Source organism: Triturus cristatus, chromosome 2_1 (genome assembly GCF_964204655.1).
Source record: "Triturus cristatus chromosome 2_1, aTriCri1.1, whole genome shotgun sequence".
Taxonomy (NCBI): domain Eukaryota; kingdom Metazoa; phylum Chordata; class Amphibia; order Caudata; family Salamandridae; genus Triturus; species Triturus cristatus.
Genome location: NC_140581.1, coordinates 570,213,631 through 570,232,752, shown reverse-complemented (window position 1 = coordinate 570,232,752; position 19,122 = coordinate 570,213,631). Strand labels below are relative to the sequence as shown.

At 42.4% G+C, this 19,122-nt stretch overlaps 1 long non-coding RNA gene across 1 annotated transcript in view; it reads left to right on the top strand.

The window, feature by feature from the left end:
• The window catches only part of LOC146865637 (uncharacterized), a 160,650-nt gene extending 144,014 nt beyond the window's left edge, over positions 1-16,636 (top strand). The window contains exon 4 of the long non-coding RNA XR_014976668.1: positions 16,282-16,636. This is a non-coding gene — a long non-coding RNA (uncharacterized LOC146865637). The remainder of the gene's footprint in view (positions 1-16,281) is intronic.
• The last annotated feature ends 2,486 nt before the right edge of the window (positions 16,637-19,122 follow it).

Genomic DNA, 19,122 nt, shown 5'->3' with positions numbered 1-19,122 from the left:
GGGCCTAATTGTAGATTCCCAATATGGATTCAGAAGAGGAAAGGGAACAATCGAGCAGTGTCTAAATTTGGCACTGATTATGAGTAAGTACATGAAGGCCAGGAATTCTTCTGTTCATCTGGCCTTCATGGACTTATCCAGTGCCTTTGACACTGTCTGTAGAAACAAATTATGGCGAATGATGGAGGATATGGGTTTTGAGGAACCCTTGGTTACCCTGCTCCGTAGATTACATGCAGCTACAACCGTGGCAATAAGGTTTGGGCCAGGGGGGGAAAAAACAAAATCTATCCCCTCAACTGAGGGTGTGCGACAAGGTTGCATTTTAGCGCCTTTTTTGTTCCTGGTTTATACAAATGGCTTAGAAAAGTACTTGTTGGATCATTGCTCTGATTTCCCAAAGGTAAACGGCAAGAAGATACCTATGTTATCTTATGCCGATGATACGGTATTAATGACCCTCACAGCAAATAGCATGCAGACTTGTCTGGATGCATTTAATAACTTCATGTTGGACCTGGACCTAAAGGTAAACTTTGTAAAATCTTTTGCAATGGTCTGTGGTCCAAAAGGGACAAAAACCCGTAAGTTTATGGTAACCAACAACACCATTGAAAAAGTAGATAATTTTAATTACTTGGGAAATCTTATAACAGCAAATTGAGTTGGGTCCCCTGATGAAGGCGCGAGTACAAAGTACTAGTCGATCCATAGAGGGTCTTTTTCGCTTTTGCAGTAAACTAGGGCAAAAACCGGTCCCACAATTAAAAAGCTTGTATAGAGCAAAATGCTTATCTGTGGCCACTTATGGGGCAGGGGTCTGGGGTACAGAAAGCCCAGCCATGATCCAGGTCATGGAAAACAAATTTATGAAGCGTTTGTTGTCAATCCCATCAGGTTCATCTAACAGTTTCTGTCACACTGAGATGGGAATGGAATATGTGACTGACATCATTCGCATTTCGCCCTTATTATTATGGGGTAAAATATGGCTATCAGAAGACCTTCAGCTCTCTAAAGATATCCTCCAAGACTGCAAAAATCTTGATCATGCAATGCAGATCCCATGGCTTTCATACGTCAGCGATACTTTGCACAGAATAGGTCTGGGCCACTTTTATGATAACCCCGAAAAAATACAGGGAAATATAAAGACTCTAATTAAAACAAGTTATCGTAAAAGTTTAAGCATGTCATGTCTAGACCAGTCAATAAATTGCTTGGGCAAACTACAGCACCAATTTTATCTAACATTTACCACCAATGTGCAATGGCGTTTTTACCTGACAAGGTTTAGACTAAACACACTTCATTTTCTTTTTGCCTTTCCAAAACAAGGGGGTTGGTGTGAGAGGCTGCCCCCATGTCCTTGCACTAACAAAGTTAGGAACCAAGGAGTAGGTTTATTAAGCCTATTCTAAAGGAACAGCAACCATGTAATTATAAAGAAGGTTATGACTACTTGTTATCATTATCATCTCCTGGAGTATGTTGTGCTATGTTAAGTTTTATAAGATTGTCACTTCAGATCAGGAAACGGTATAGCTAGTTTGTTCCAAAAAACCTTTTTATGGTTCCCATTGCTTTTTGACAAATGCTGTAAAATTGTACACATTTCTCTTTTTTATTCTTTTAATGTACAAATTGTAGAATGATTTTCTAGTGGTGTTCTGTATACTTTTATGATTCTTTCTCTCTGAATCGAATAAAGTTTATGAATCGAATCGTGTGGTTGTGTGTGTTTGTGTGTGTTTGTGTGTGGTTGTGTGTGGTTGTGTGTAGTTGTGTGTGTGGTTGTGTGTGTGTGGTTGCGGTTGTGTGTGTGGTTGTGGTTGTGTGTGTGGTTGTGTGTGTGGTTGGGGTTGTGTGTGTGTGTGGTTGTGTGTGGTTGTGGGTGTGGTTGTATGTGTGGTTGTGTGTTGTGTGTGTGTGGTTGTGTGGTTGTTGTGTGTGTGTGGTTGTGGTTGTGTGTGTGGGTATGGTTGTGTGTGTGTGGGGTTGTGTGTGTGTGTGTGGTTGTGTGTGTGGTTGTGTTTGTATGTGTGTGGTTGTATGTGTGGTTGTGTGTGTGGTTGTGTTTGTGGTTGTGTGTGTGGTTGTGGTTGTGTGTGTGTGTGTGTGTGTGGTTATGTGGTTGTGTGTGTGGTGCGTGTGGTTGTGTGTGTGGTTGTGTGTGGTTGTGTGTGTGGTTGTGTGTGTGACAGTAATACTAAAAACATCTCAAAATAAAGGAACACAAACATTGAGTTTGTGGAAAGAGAAAGCACGTTGTAAGTCAAACGGGCACAGCAAAGCATTAACACACCAACAAAACAAACAAGATCACTTAGCGGAGACTGAGTGCTGATAATGGATACACACAGCCCATCATCTTAAGAGTTCGATTGCAGCCAATGTGCACTCAAACCTTCCCCCTCCTTGTGAGTTGCACCCCATATTTCATGAGTTGTAACTGCTGCACCTACCATAGCGCTTTGAGATCTAAAGCGCTACATAGGTCTAATCGATTAACCAGTCGCCAACATGCTGTGCTTTTGAAGAGAATGTGCCAAAAGATTCCAGCTTCCTCATCATGTCCTCATGAAAGCGCCAACGAAAGGACTCCCTGAATGGTGCAACGGACATGAAGCAGCCGCTGCGATCAGAAATAAACACTGTGAACGTTGTCCAGTTTCACAGTAACATTTCCTTAATGTTCTTTAAGTCACAAAACAGTAATACTAAAAGCATCTCAAAATAAAGGAACACAAACATCGAGTTTGTGGAAAGAGAAAGCACATTGTAAGTCAAACGGGTGCAGCAAAGCATTAACACAACATGTTCTTTGATGTTTGATGTTCTTTGAACGAGAACATCAAAGTGGCACCGCAAAAGTGATCGCTGGCAAAAGTGAAATTGATCACGGGCGCTTAATGTGCATGACGAGGTTTGCCAGCCTCTGCTCCTAAGCGCGCACCTGCGCACATGCACTGTAACTCTAGGCTGGCCATGGTAGCATTTTTTGAGCCCTCACAAAAAGTCTCGCCAGCCCAGCGCATGCGCTGGGTCAGGCAAGACCTAAAAATTGAACACAGTGCACTTTGGACACAGTCCAGCCAATAGTGTTAGAACAGCACCACAGCAGCAGCACAGGCTCCGATAGTGTTGAACATTCTTCTTCCCTTAAACAGTTACCACTGCAGGGTGACTTAAACCATGATGAATCGGATTGCCATTCAAATCTGCAGCAGGATCAATTTCACCAGAAACTCTGCCAGTTCCTTTCACATTAATGCTGCTGATTCACTTATGCTCAATGTGACAAGTGCACAACAGATCAAACATCCTGGAGTGTAGTTAACCGTAGGCTGTCCAATGTTGAAGACACTGGTGGGGCTCTCGGGACGTTTCTGTTTCCTTCAGGTTTTAATTCTTTTCATCATTGATTTCCTCTAAATTTCTTCAATAGTTTCTTGATTTTCCATATCCTTACACCTTGTTTCTCAAGTCAGGATCCTCTTCATGATCATCCCCAGTGTAATAACAAAGATAGACACTCGTAGGCAGGAAGTCGCATAGCAGGTAATGTAGAAAATATGAGGAAGATTTATTGTAAAAGATTAGTTGAGGTTGCAGGTAGATAAGATAGCATTTGCATAGCCCCACCTGGAGCAGACACCTGCTGCTCAGCCAACTCTCTCCAACTGATCTCTCAAAGCATACATACACGTTCTATGATATCACATACACATTGTGAGCAACAGGGAACTGGTTCCCAAGAAGAGGATGCTTGGCAACTAGTCAAGATACCACAAGTAACTATGTCATGTTTGGTAGATCTAGAATTGTAATGAAAAGCCCTATTTAATGGCAAAGTCAGGATTTGATCACAATTTTGAAAATGCCACTTTTAGAAAGTTGGCATTTTTCTGCCTTTCACCCTTTTGTGCCTGCCTTGAGTCACATGACTAAGTCCCGGGGTACTCTATCCTCAGGAAAGACCGTGTAGGCAGCAAAGGGGGAGGGATCGCTATTATCAGTAAAAATAATTATTCTATCTCTCATATTGCTATGGAGGACATCGAAGGGGCAGAATGCCTCAGTTTTCAATGTATCCTTTCCCCCCATCAATGCTTAGCAGGGGTATTAATTTACAAACCCCCAGGGCACGCCAGGTTTTTTTTCTCGTTGCCTCCCTAGCTTCGTGGCCCCTAGATTTAAACACTTCTTGGTCCTTGGGAATTTTAATTTCCACTTAGATAATCAGGAGAGGGCAGATGCTTTCTCTTTACTGGAGTCAATTAAATCATTGAACCTCTGCCCGTATGTGACATCCCAGACTCACATTAAGGGACATACTCTAGATCAAATTTTTACGAACTTCGCTATCCAAATTGATGCTGCCCTACCCCTGCCTTGGTCGGACCATTTCCTGATTAGTTTTGAGATCCAGAAACTTCTCAAACCGCGACAGTCCCAGGCGAGGCAGGCATCGACTTCCTCTAGACCACTGCATAAAATTACGCCAGAAGCTTTCAAAGAGGAATTAGCCAGGCAACCCATGGTGTTATGTGGGAATATAGAACGGGATGTGGAGTCCCTAGAAAGTTGGGTCAGTTTTGGCACTAGATCTTTAGCCCCCCTGACTGTATGTCCAGCAAGATCGGTAAGAAGGTCTGCACCGTGGTTTAATGCCACTTTGCTGCAGGCAAAGAAAGACTGTAAACGTCTGGAAAGAGTTTGGAGGAGAGACTTTAGTAAGGAAAAGAAAGAAAAATATAAGCAAACAATAACAATTTATCATAGAATGATACAGGAGGAAAAGAAGTCTTTTTTCATTCGAAAAATGTAATGTGCTGGGAATAAAAGTCGAGAACTCTTCAACATAGTGAAAAGTTTCTCGTCAACCAATGCGGGAGCCAACCACTCCTCCTTTACCGCGGATTGGATCAATCAGTTAGCTAGCTTTTTTTATTCTAAAATCACAGAGATCCAATCCTCTTTTGGATTGTCGGACGGATCAGTTAATAGGGATTCCTCCTTTGTAAACTGTCAAACTAAGATAGGAAAGGTTTCTCTCTCTTGTTTTCCCCCGATCACTTTAGAATCCTCCTTAAAAATAATGAAGGGCCTGAAGTCCGGTTCCCCGTCCGACCCTTGCCCGGCCAAATTTCTGGCCAAGATGGCAGAGATATTGAATCCAACAGTAAATACCATCCTGAATCTGTCTCTGAGCTCAGGCCAGGTACCCGAGATATGGTAAAACGCAAAAGTGATTCCGTTACTGAAGAAACCCTCTGCAGATCAGACTATACTTTCCAACTATAGACCTATCTCCCTTCTCTCTTTCTTTGCGAAAACGCTGGAAAAATATGTACATTCGGTAGTTTCCAACTTTGCTGAAACTAATGACCTCCTTCATGCAAGTCAATCAGGGTTCCGTTCTAACTTCAGCATGGAGACAGCCTTACTTGAGGTCTCTGAGACCATTAAAGAAACCCTTGATAAGGGAGGAAAAGCTGTCCTGATTCTTCTAGATCTTTCGGCAGCTTTCGACACCGTGCCCCATGATCACCTACTTCAGAGATTGCAGCAGTGTGGTTTTGGTGGCACGTTGCTGAAATGGTTTGCCTCCTTTTTAAAGGGCAGAAAGCAGGAGGTTTGGTCTCCTCCCTTTACCACCAGGATCCCTCTCCTAAATGTGGGGGTCTCCCAGGGCTCTATTCTGAGCCCTGTATTATTTAACCTGTATTCTCCCCCCATGCAAAGTTGGAGGAGGCAGGAGAAGCAAAGATTATATCCTATGCGGACGACACGCAGTTGTTATTCACTTGTGGAAAGGGTGAAGACTTTAATGGTCAGAAGATTAGCGCCTGCCTGGCTGAAGTGTTCCTCTGGTTTCAATCCCACCAACTCAAATGCAATCCGGAGAAATCTGAGATCATTTTCTTCGGCTCCCCTCCGTCGGACATTTGGAAACATTGGTGGCCTGACGAAATGTCGCCACCCCAGACGGCTGTTAACATGGTTAAAAATCTGGCGGTGAAAATGGACGGTATTTTATCAATGAAAACACAAGTCCAGACTGTGACTGGTACTTGTTTTGGTTTATTAAAAATGATCAGGAAATGTCTCTGTCTCCTGCCAATGGCACATAGAAAGGTGGTTGTGCAGGCCCTCATCACCTCTAGATTGGATTATGTTAACGTCCTGTATCTTGGCATACTGGAGGGCTTATTGAGCAGACTTCAGGTCGTGCAGAACTCTGCGGCCAGAGCGGTCCTGAAGTTAGGAGCCAGAGAACGGATTTTGCCCCATTTTAAGAAATTACACTGGCTCCCGGTTGGGTGCAGGATTCTTTTCAAAGCACTAACCCTTGCTTTTAAAGCTTTGCACGGGTTAGGGGCTAATGACTTGCGTAAAAGAGTTCTTTATTACATCCCGTGCAGATCGCTTAGATCAGCCCATCAACATTTGACCTCGGCGCCAAGGTTCTGTAGAGCCCGTTGTGGAGGACGGTCTTTCCAGGTACAAGTAGCCCGTGCTTGGAATACTCTGCCTCTCCCCCTGAGACAGACTACCTCCCTTTTGGAGTTTAGAAAACAATTAAAAACCTGGATGTTTCAACAGCTAATCTAATCCGCTTCCTCTCAGTCCAATTGTCTGGTTGCACAGCCTTTGCCTCTGTCTTTACTGTCATAGCGCCGGGACACTCTGTCGAGTAGCTAAGCGCTCTATAAATCCCTGTTTAACATAACATAACATAACATAACATAACATAACATAACTGACAGACTTTGTGAATTCCCCTGAGACAGTCACATAGTAGAGGGGTTATTTGTACCTTAATGGGCCATCTACTGGCAGCATGAGGGGACAAAGACTAACACAGCTCCACTTGCAACTGAATACAGAGTGCTCAGCCCCCACACAAAGGACTTATCACCTCCACATTGTTACTGCAGCCAGATTGAAGCTAGGGCAGGGGAGTCAGGAAAATCCATGCACGTCAAAACCACTGTCTAGAGGCTTCACCCCTCTTCCAGAAGGAGGAGGGCACCAGGGTTTAAAAAGGTGACCTCAGACAACAATTCTTCAGTACACTTCTGGACCTGTGGATACTGTGTGAGGAAGAAGGACTGTCTTTCTGGCCTGCTGCCATCTTGCCTGGGTAAAAAGAGCTGGACCTGTAACTTTATCATAAACCCAGGTCCCTCAGTGTGACTCCAAGGGCTAGTCTGCTGGCCTCTTGATATGTGCCTCAGGGACTTAAAAGGCTCCCCATCTTCCTACACCAGCAGCTGGACCCAGCTGAAATAAGTTGCTGACCCCAAGTGTGCCCCTTAGGTGCTGGACCCTTGGTGTGGCCTCAAAGAGCTGTATTGGATTTTTGGGCTCTTTGTGACCGCTATTAGGCCTACCTACACCAATACCTCACCGCCTGTGCCACCATTCAATTTGAAGCGCCGGCAGCCACCCCTTCGCTTACAGCATCGGACACTCACTGGGTCCACCAACCTGAAGAACCAGCAATGCCCATCTGTGAGGCCTGGCTTGCTCTCCGTGCTACTCCGGCAACCTCCCACAATGCTTTTCCTGCTCCTCACAGCCCCATCCACTGCATACAGAACTCTTGGCACTGATTTGAGAAGGCAAACTTGCAGCTGGACTAATCAGGTGACTGTAGCTGACCTGCGCTTCATTGCGGTTGGTCTGAACTTGTGACTTTGACCGGGTCCAAAGCAACCTGATCTCCATATTTGTTGCATTGTGCTTTTTGGCTCTATTTTCACTAAAATCTTTAACAATTCATAATTTTTGTTCTACTGATTAGATTTTTGTTTTGGAGTCAACTCATTTATTAAAATGTACTCTGTTTTCCTAAATTGGTGGCTTATTTTTCTTTTCTTGTTTTTTCATTTTATTACTTTTTGTGTGCTGCACAAATGCTTTACACATTGCCTCTAAGTTAAGCTTGACTGCTTTTTGTGCCAAGCTACCAAGGGATAGAAGCAGGTTAATTTATTGACTTTTTGTGGTTCACCCTGCAAGGTATTGTACCTGTTGCTTGACCAGGGCTCACATCCCAGTCAACCAACAACCTAATTTCTCACAGTATACATAGTGAATGATGGCACACATGTAGCCTTACTACTACTAGACATGCCAGCAGCAGTTTTCATCGCTGATCACCAAGTCTTCTACTCCGGACTTGATCTCGGTGCCAAAATGTTAGCCCTAAAGTAGCTTTTCCATTTTTAAGTAAAAACTAAGCAGATTGTTCTGCCTCCCCTTCCCCTATTTCATCCATTAGGCAGCTGGTATGTGAAGTTCCCCAGGGTACTTGTCAGGTGCGTCTTCGTAGCGGCAACATGACAGAGTGGCTTCTTTAATGGGTGGAGAGCGCAGTCTTTAGGACTACATGCTACACCACAAACGACTGCTCGTTGTTCTGGAAATTTTTTCTACCTACCTGTGTTGGCGTCTTTCGAGGTCGGTAGCTGTCTCCCTGTCTTTGAATTCCTTGCATTGTTTCCCTGGAAGAACGTCGGGTTCATCACAGTGAGGTGTGTTTGTCTGGCGTACGATTCTTCGCTGGGTTTCAAATTCCTCTCGTCTTTACGGGAACTAGCCTCGATATCACAAATATCACAAATAAATAGAGGAAGTCATTTCTAGCTGAAATCCATACAATTGGGTAACACGCTTATGCGCCGGTACTATTTATTTCAGAAACATATCTGATATTTACTTTTGGTAGACTTGAAATGTGGAATGATCTCAATGACTTTTCACAAATTCTATTTTGTTATATTCAAAATTGTATTATGTGTTTTGGAAGAAGAATTATGTTCTATGAGGGAAAAGCTATCTTGGAAAAAGGCGTTATAGTCAGAAGTCTTTAGAGGATAATTATATAGGTATGAGTTAGAGTAATTAGAACAGTACCTTAATACACAGAGAGGGACTATTATGTAGTTAAGACTTACCTTGCAATTCCTTTTCCTTGTAGATGCAGTAAGTGCATGCTTGGGAACAGCAGTATACCTGGTAGGGGGAAAGAGGGATTTAAGGTAATCAGCAGATTTATTATAAAATTGACAAGTCTCCACCTACAAATCACATAATACTTAAAGGTTGTCATTTGTTTTTGTAGACAAAGATGAGAAATCAAGTTCACACTGAAGCCTTGAACTGACCATCTGATGTCCACCAGTTCGACTCCCTTCATCCCCTTGGGTCAGGTGAGGTCCTGGTATTGGATCCACTTGATCTTTAGGGAAGCTCGGAGTTTACAGCATGTACATTTCACTACTGCAAATAAAGTCTGGTAAGAGCCTGACAGAATGACGAGCTCTTGTTGAATATTTGCCAGAGTGAAATGGAGACATGTGATATTACCTTTGCCAATCTGCCTTATATGATCGGCAACCTACAAAAAGAAACGAAGGGGCATATTTATAAGGATTTAAGACTGCCGTAGCGTCAATTCTTTTACACTACAGGAGCTTTTTTTTTAATTGCCATTTTTTCAGCGCTAACTACAATTTTTCACCGTGCCACTTCTGTTAGCCTGACCTACCGAAAATGAGATGCAAGGTAGGTGTTCCAGCATAAAAATTCCTGCATAAAACACAACACAATATTTACAAGGAAATTCTTGTATGTTGCTAAAAAATAAAAACTGCTGCTAAGTCCCATTAGCAGTAGTTTTTTAATGTCAGAAATGATCTGGCTAACACACTTGTATATGAGGAAAGCACTCCCAAATCATCTTTGGCAAACTCAATGACGCCATGGAGCTTCTGCTACTACAACTAGGAGCACCAAGAAGACCACCACCACCAGAGAGGCAGCGCCTGAGAAGCGAGTGGATCTACCGACAGAGAATCACCCTCATACACCTCCAGCCAGAGTAGGTCATAACCCATTACAGGCTAAAAAGGGAGACCATTGTTGGCCTCCTCAACCAGATTGCACCAAGGCTGCAGCCCACATCCCAGCACTGCACCAACATCCCTCCACAGACAAAGCTGCTTGCTGTGCTACACATGCTGACCTCAGGGACTTTTCAACCAACCACCGCCAGAGTGGCAGGAGTATCACAGGCATCCTTCTCCAGGTTCCTACCCACTGTCCTGGATGGCATAATCTGCCTGACGCAGCAGTTTCGCCACTTCCCCAACATGGCGCAAGAACAACTCACCAACCATCAAGGCTTTTTTGTCATTGCTGGATTTCCGCATGTGTTGGGGGCAATGGACTGCACCCATGTGCAATTTGTGCCTCATGCGGAAAGTGCACGTATATACCGGACCAGGAAGCACACCTAGTCAATGAATGTGCAGGCCATCGTTAACCATCTTGGTGTCATCTTCAATGTTGTGGCAAAGTACCCTGGCTGTGTTCATGAGTGATGTATCTTCCGTCAACCTGCCATCAACCAGCGGTCCAGAAATGGCACCTATGGCAGTGGACGGCTTGTTGGTAAGTACAACTCTAACACACCACACACCTCAAGGCACTCAATCATGTAGGTGAACAATGTCAAATTGTTCATGTTGTTAATTACATTGTGCATATGTTCTTGCTGTGCCAACTTTCAGGAACAAACATATAATGCAAAGGTACAACATATACTTATTAAGTCAAACCAATGGAGTAGCCAGGAAAGTACATTACAACACACTTCGTCCCTCAAGGAACAAATATCACTCCAAAGTTATTGATCCCAACACTTACTATTCAAGTGCCTGTGTCTCTAGCTCCCCTTACCACTATTTTTGAATATTGCAGCTGTACATTTAAAGTTTTGTGTAAAACTGCACATTAACCAGAATTACTTTCTTACATTAAAATCGTATATATTTCCACTCTATATATCTTTCCAACATTATATGTATGTCCTCCATTCCATTTTCATCTTCAACTTTTGGAACTCAGACCTCACTTTTGTTCATTCACTTAACATTTCGTGACTTTACTTTCTACCCTTCTCATTAATCTTGTTCCATATATGTTCATTTCTGCTTCTCATTTTCTCAATCTTCTCTTATTTTATTTTTTGTCCTGTCAGTTAATAACCCTCTAGCCCTTCCATCACCCCTTCTTACCATCTTACATTACCATTTGCTTTCCTTCCATTCATCAAATCTTACTTTGCCTTCTTTCATTCCCTTGCCCTTCCTATCCCTTTTACGTTCTATCAAATTTGTCTGCTTTACAATTTACTTAGTCTACTTCCGTTTTTAATCCCATACATTTATATTTGTACTAAGATGTGTTTCTAACTTAAAAATGTTCCAAGCTTATGTCTTTCTATCCCTCACCCTCCCCTTTGTAAACCACAACCTATGTTGTATGTGTACTTGAATCTACCTGCTTCATTTTCCTTTTCTTCTTTACTCATTTTCAGTCTCCTTTCATTCTGTACTGCTGTTGCTATGCCTTTGCAACTAACATAAGTTTACAAATCCAGTTATTTTAAGGTAATTTTGTGTCACTGTTCCTAAACCCTTTAACCCACAATTTTAGCCTACTATTACATGCCTCCACTGTTGATAAGTTTCTTCTTCTGCCTTAAAACGCATCTATCCCAAGCTCCCTTGCTCAATCTGGTATAGCGTGTGCTACCCTATGCCCTGCCGTTGGACATGTTGACATTCACTAAGCCATTGTGGGCCACAGAAACCAGACTCTTGGGATGAGGGACTGTTATCTATCATGATACTATGGTGAATACATGGCCATTTCCCACTACCTGGTCTTGTCAACAATTTATACTGTACATTGCAAAGACCAATAGGTATGCAGTAAGGCAAACCACTACAAAGGACATCACACACTTTGCAAGAAGTGTGCCAAGTAGTGTGCCACCCTAGAGAATCACAACTGAGGATACAGAAGCATAGGGCTCATTCTCATCCTTGCTATGATTAGTACCTGTAACCTGTATCACATATTGTAAGAGGGATTAACTCGGGTTCCATTGCAAGGCTTGTTACTTATGTACTACATGACCTACTGTCATCTCCAGACAACACGATTACACATTGCGGCAATGGTGGCTGCTCAGTAAGGCAAAAATATCATTTAGTCATTAATTGGACAGAGAAAAACCTGGATGTTGTGTATGTCAAAGAAAAGCACATACCAACACTTTGCTTTGCATTCAGGTTAGCTCAGCCTTTTACACAATCCAGGAAGTACAGTGGTGGAACAAAGAACAGGAGGAACCATGTGCACATCCAGTTATATTTTTTTATTTTATTTATTTTGTCCTCATTTGCCTCTTTAATGGAAAGAAAAAAAACAGTAACATTCTTCCACTTGCACATTTAGATGGGTGGTGGTGACCTGGACTCATGTGCTTTTAACACGTAGGGAAGAAAAGGGGAGATCGCAATCTGCAGGACCCTCGGGTTTGACCTCCTTCTTCCATATTTTGCTTTTATATGTCTCTGCCCTCTCACTTGCCAACCAAGAGACAAGATAAAAAAACCTGTTGAGGCTGAGATGGCTTAATCATCGGACCCCTGATTTCATCTGCTAGCACTTAGATCATCACACCATTCAAACAGCGGGAGCCAAAAATATTGGTTTCTAGAGCCCATCATATCTAAAGCAGCTATATGTTTAATGGTTCACACCCAATCATCAAAAATGGGAGGGGCAACTGCCACCCATTGTTTACATATCTCTCTCTGCGCCAGTGATATAGCATAAAAGACAAGCCTTGCCTGTTTTTTTGTAGTTTTGGCCACGGATTCCACATGTGCAAAAATAACAAGCATAACGCTTACCTCAATGTTGATCTCCAACATTTCGGACAGTGCCCTACTCACGTCTCCCCAGAATACCTGTATTTCTGGGCAATCCACAAATATATGGACATCGTCCTCTTTCTTACTACCACACTTCGGACAGGCGACTTCACCTCCTCTCCCAAACTTTGACAATCTCTGGGGGGACCAGTAAGCTATGTGGATTTAAAAGAGATGATATCTCCTCAGGTATGCAGGCTTTACTATTTTAAATAGCATGGTCATAGATACTTGTCATTGGTGTTCCAGCGATGTCTCCGGCAAGTATCTTCCCCATAGTTCCATTGGCAAAGTGAAACCTCCGTCCTCCATTTCGTTAGTCAATAGATAGCCGCCAACTCCTTCTTGTGTACTGTCTCTTGCATCAGTCGGGTTTCCAGATCGTTTTGGTCCCCAATCTTTGTTTCCGGGTCTTGATACCAGCTCCACATTTGAAGATATTTAAATCTAGATAAGTGGTAGTCAACTTGTTTGTTGCACACTTCCCATGAAATGAACTTGCCATCTACAATTATGTGCTCCCATCGCAAGAAGCCCACCTTTGACAGTGGTTTTGCAAGTGCATCCTTTGTCCATTCCGGAGAAACCGATGAGTTCCAGATAGGAGCCACATAGCTGTGATATGGAATTAAAAAAACTAATTCTGACCTTGTATCACAACTCAGCAAGCCCACTCAATATCTTTAACATTACTTTTTTAAAGAACTTTGGGTCAACGTATTTGAACAGAAACCCCTGTTTGCCACCTGACTCCAGACTTGACATTGTAGCCCACATACCCCATATCTTAGTTTGACTATTCTTGGACCTTTACTTGACCAAATAAAAGTGTGGATCTCGCTTTTCAACTTCTTTAGCCATTCCTTCTCGAAAGGCAAGGGTATAGTGTCAAATAAAAAAGTAAGCTTTGGGAGGGCTATCATTTTAACTAAATTGATTCATCCAAGAAGAGATAACTAAAGATGGGACCACATTTTCAGGAGTTTTCTGATCTCCTTCCTAGCTTTTGCAAAATTAGCTTTAGCTATTTTATTAATATTCTGTGATATCATGACTCCCAAATATCTCATTTCTCCTTTGATACCTTCAGCCTAAATGTTCCAGGTCATGATCTCAGTCTTGCCACTGTTGAGTTTGTAGCCAGAGATCTTTCCAAAATTTGTTGTCAGAATCATAATACGGGACAGGGTGTTTTTTAAATTTGTAGTATAAATCAAAATGTCATCCGCTTATAGTCCCAGTTTCTTATTCCAATCGATATACTTAAAAGGTAAAATTTCAGAGTCCTCTCTGATTTTTCTAGCTAAGGGCTCTATGAAGAGATTAAAAAATAGGGGCGACAAAGGGCAACCCTGCCTCATCCCCCTGGCTGTAGATACAGGCTTAGTTAGGGAGCCGTTAACCAGCACTCTTGCTTCTGGGGCTTGATAGAAACCTGCCAGTGCCTTACAGAAATTTGACCCTAGGTTCAAAGATTTTGCCACGGCTTTTAAATAGACCCAGTTCGCATGGTTGAAGGCCTTCGTGGCATCCAAGGCCACTACGGCCAGAGGCAAAATGTAAGAGGTTGCCAGATCTATTGAGCCAATTAATGTAAAAGTCATATCTTCCAAGGACCTTCCCCGTTTAAAACCCTTCTGGTCGTCATGTACCATCTCAGACATTAAACTGTTCAACCTATCGGCCAAGATTTTAGCGTAGATCTTATAGTCGCTATTCAATAATGAAATTGGCCGGTAGGAATCACATTTTGTAGGGCATATTCCTGGCTTTAGAATTAATGAGATAGTAGCTTCCTTCCAAGAGGCTGGCATTCCAGACCCTCCAATAAAGAGATCATTAAAAAACTTCACTAAGATGGGAGTTAGTTTACCTGCCAGAACTTTATTGACCTCTTGGGGCAAACCATCAGGCCCTGGGGCCTTCCCCTTCTTGAGCTGACTAATTACCATTTCTACCTCACTGATGTCAATTTCTCTATTTAACTTTCCAGTTTTTTCTGGTGTAAGAGGGTTTGCGGGATCTTTCCCTAACAATCTTTTTAATCCATCTTCCGATGGGTTAAGCTCTTCTCTGTAGACTTTACTAAAATAATTAGGGAAAGTTTGCTCAATCCCTCTGCTATCTCCAATCAGGGTCCCAGTTTGTTCACATACAACCTGATCAATTCTGTTTCTTACTTGCTCCTTTTTTTCCTTCCAGGCCAGCAATTTACTACAGCCTTTGCTATACTCAAAATGAGCTAACCAGCTGGCCTCCCATCTTTTTCTGGCTCTATCTTGTAAGACTATTATTAGGGTTGGATTTTGCTTGTGTCATTTCCTGTAACAATCTTGTCCTAACCCCCTCTTCTGTTCTTGGGTCTATTAATTCCTTTCCTAGTACATCCAGTTATTGTCTAGGACATTCATTTAACCTCACTTCAGAATGAATCGGTAAAACTAGACATTGAGAAAGCAAAGCATCCCCGGTGCGATCTCGGTGTCCCACACGTAATTCCCATATGCAAGAGGAGATATGACATTACACACTTCTATGAGATAGCAAATCAATACCAGACAGTAGCACTGCAATAGTTACGCACAACAATGCAGCATTACATTACAAATCAAGGATATCTATCCCATACAATTTACACAACAGGCAAAGAATTGTGGTAACTGAATCACCTCAGCTATTATCCAAAGGCCTAGACTGTGCAGCATGGTGCTCCCTCATACACACAACACATCTCCTAATACAGCTACCAACAACATCTCCAAGGGCATATCGTGAGTGTCACAGTGGAAATCTGCACTGCTGGTGTCAGCGCAGACACACAATGAATAGATACCAAATACTGTCAAAGATATGACATGCACTGGCACCAAGGTGTCTTGCCCTGCAGTGAATGTAGTCTACTTGTCCAATGTTTCTGTGAAACCTCACAACACATTTAGCATCTAGTATATATGTATTGTCCCCACAGTGGACAATGTGCACCAACATGTGTTGATAAATATCGCACAGGGTCACATACATCCACTTTCATGTCCATGCCTGACACATTGAAACTTATAGATCCAGAACACAAGTGTTACCATATGCTGTACCAAAATGAAGTAACTCCTACAGATACTGCCATGTTTCATGTAATCGTAATGATGATAATTTTCTCTTTGGAATCGTACCCATACATCAAAAAAAGAGACCCAAATCAGACAAGTGTCTCACAAATCATGAGGTACGCATTGACATTGTTGAATAACATCCTATAAGGCATTTGCACATTGCTGAATATAAAACTATGGCAGTGTAGTTATGTGTAACCTGTTAACAATTGGCAAATGTATGGCATAGATCCTGTTAATTGCACGTATCATACCATGTGCAAGGTGAATGTAGAATGCTAGACACTGGACACAAAGCCAAACAAATGTAATTCTCGCCCACATCATGCTAAGAGACTAATGTATCTCTTCTCCATTTTCTGTTTCAGCTGACCAAGGCAATGCACTCTTGCCATGGGTGATGACACCAATCAAAATTACACACACACACACCGGTACAGAGGGAATGGAATGTGGACCTTGGCCGCACCAGGGCCATAATAGAAAGCATCTTTAGAGTGCTAAAATCCAGGTTTAGGTGACTTGACATTTCAAGTGAGAGTCTCCTGTATCTGCCAACCTTGGTATGCAAAATCATACTAGTATGTTGTATACTACATAACATTTCTGTCAGGACTTATGCACCACTGCCTGATGATATAGACTATCTGCAAAATTCTGACAATGGGGTGTATGAAGAAGAGGATCAGAGGCAACCTGCTAGTACAGCAGCAGCAAATTTGAGGAGGGATGCAATGATCAATACTTTTTTTCACACAATGTCACATTAAATCATATTTCACGTGCAACTGTGCACCAATTATCTAATCTTACAATGTATTTAAATAAACAATCACTTGACCAATATCTAGTATGCTTTGTTTTTGTAATGAGAAGGTCACTAATCTGACATTCTGTAGTTGTTCCACAAATAGGGTCACACACAGCAATCACAGAGAATAGTACATGTCAAAAACTAAACCAAAAGCTGGATTTAGAAAATGTTTTGTGCATCAAAACTACAAAAGGCCGATGGAATATCATTGTAAAATACAATGGGCCCGATTTACAGAATTAACTTAAGACAAAATCCTAAACTTACTACTTTTGGTATTCACAGAATGCACTTACTACTTTTGGTATTCACAGAATGGATTTACGACTACTAACTTTACGTCCGCACTCGGGCTGAAAATTCCGGCCCGGAGGCGGAGCTTCCGGCCTGGAGGCGAAGCTTCCGGCCTGGAGGCGGAGCTTCTGGCCCGGGGTGGAGCTTCTGACCTGAAGGCGGAGCTTCTGGCCGGGAGGCGGAGCTTCCGGCCTGGAGGTGGGGATTCTGGCCGGTGGCAGAGATTTAGCCATGGCCGAAATCTCCACCTCCGGGCCAGAAGCTCCGCCTCCGGGCTGGAAGCTCCACCCCCAGGCCAGAAGCTCCGCCTTCAGGTCGGAATTTCCGGCCCGAGTGAGGACGTAAAGTTAGTAGTCATAAATCCATTCTGTGAATACCAAAAGTAGTAAGTGCATTCTGTGAATACCAAAAGTAGTAAGTGCATTCTGTGAATACCAGAAGTAGTAAGTTTAGGATTTTGTCTTAAGTTAATTCTGTGAATCTGGCCCAATGTGCATGGTGTGTTGTGCCCTAGGCACCATCAGGTGCATAATTATTTTTTCAGAGTTTAGGATTCAAGATAATCTGCTTATGGTGCATAGATGTATTTGGGGGCAGACTGCTCTAATCACTGTCAAAGTTTTGTTAAACCATCTTTGTGTGGTGTGTCACACTGACAATATGTGTACTGACAAAATTGCCATACATACCTGACAATGGTGAGCAGGAACAACTTTAAGGTGGGGAGGATGAAGATTTTAAGGATAAGGTTGCAAGACTAACTGTTGAATCAATACAGTATAGGTACTGCATCTTACACCAATTAGAAAGCAATGTTCAGGCTTGCAGGTGATACTTCCCCTATACCTCACACAATTCTCACTATAAAGATAGATTTGTAAATGTCTTGCGTTACAAACACTGTGTATGACTCATCTTTCAACACTGTACTGACCTTAAATTGGCATAAAACTCAATGCATAGACACTGACGCATAGGTTAGGCACGGAACAACTGAGAAAGCACACTATTGCCAAATAGGATGACAGTGCAATGAAAGAAATGTGTGGATTTCCTATGACCACCACCATGAGTGTGCCATGCAAGTATGGTGATATGTTGACATGTGTAGTGGTAACAAATACCTAGATTACATGCAGTAACCTATCAACATGCATGCCAAGTAATTCTGACACCTAGCGCTATCATCATCACATCACTCTTACTACGTGTCTATAACCTAAAAAAAATGATGCTAGACTCATGAGTATAGTGTGTCAGGGCTCCAAACAAGCATGGCCAGTACATGCAAGTAATCTACAACTAATCACAGCCTCAAAGTCTACAGCAAGAATATGGTACCACAATGAAGGAGCATCACCTAGCTAGGTAATGCTACACAGCCAATTTAAATGTTGATAGGTTACAGCATGTTATCTAGGTATTTGTTACCACTACACATGTCAACATATCACCATATTTGCAAGCATATTTGAAAACAAATAAGAGCATACCCTGCTAGGAAATGGTCATGTCACATACTGTTGTATGTCTTAGGAATGTGCAAAACACTCATGAGCACACACCCAAATTTCATATGAGTTTCACATCATCCTATGCCAACATCTACTTACACATTCATACACATATGGCCACTGCCTCATAGTGTCACAGAAGCAACTTTTGCTACAGAATGCAGGACACAAATCTAAATATTGTCACATGTAAAGGGACATGTATAATGTGTGTTTAAACCACTCAGGGCCACATTTACCAGTGGATACCACCAACAGAACATCACGTTTTGTAATGTTTTGATGTCAAATTCACCCTCTCCGGATTTTCAAAGTGGCTTCAAGCCAATATTACCCACATTTCAACCTCTTCCAAAAATTCTCCGCTCCCGAACGCTGTCTACACACAACTCTCCCAGGATGACACGGATAGAATGCCATTAAATTCTATGATCGGATATTCTCCAGGAGTAATAACTTGAACAATAGAGTAGATGACACTATGTTCAATCAATAGTAAGGACCTCCCCTGAAGAAGGGTCTTGTTTGTCCCGAAATACATTGGGCATGAATTCTTTCAGGATATGTTGCATTTTGAGAGATTAATT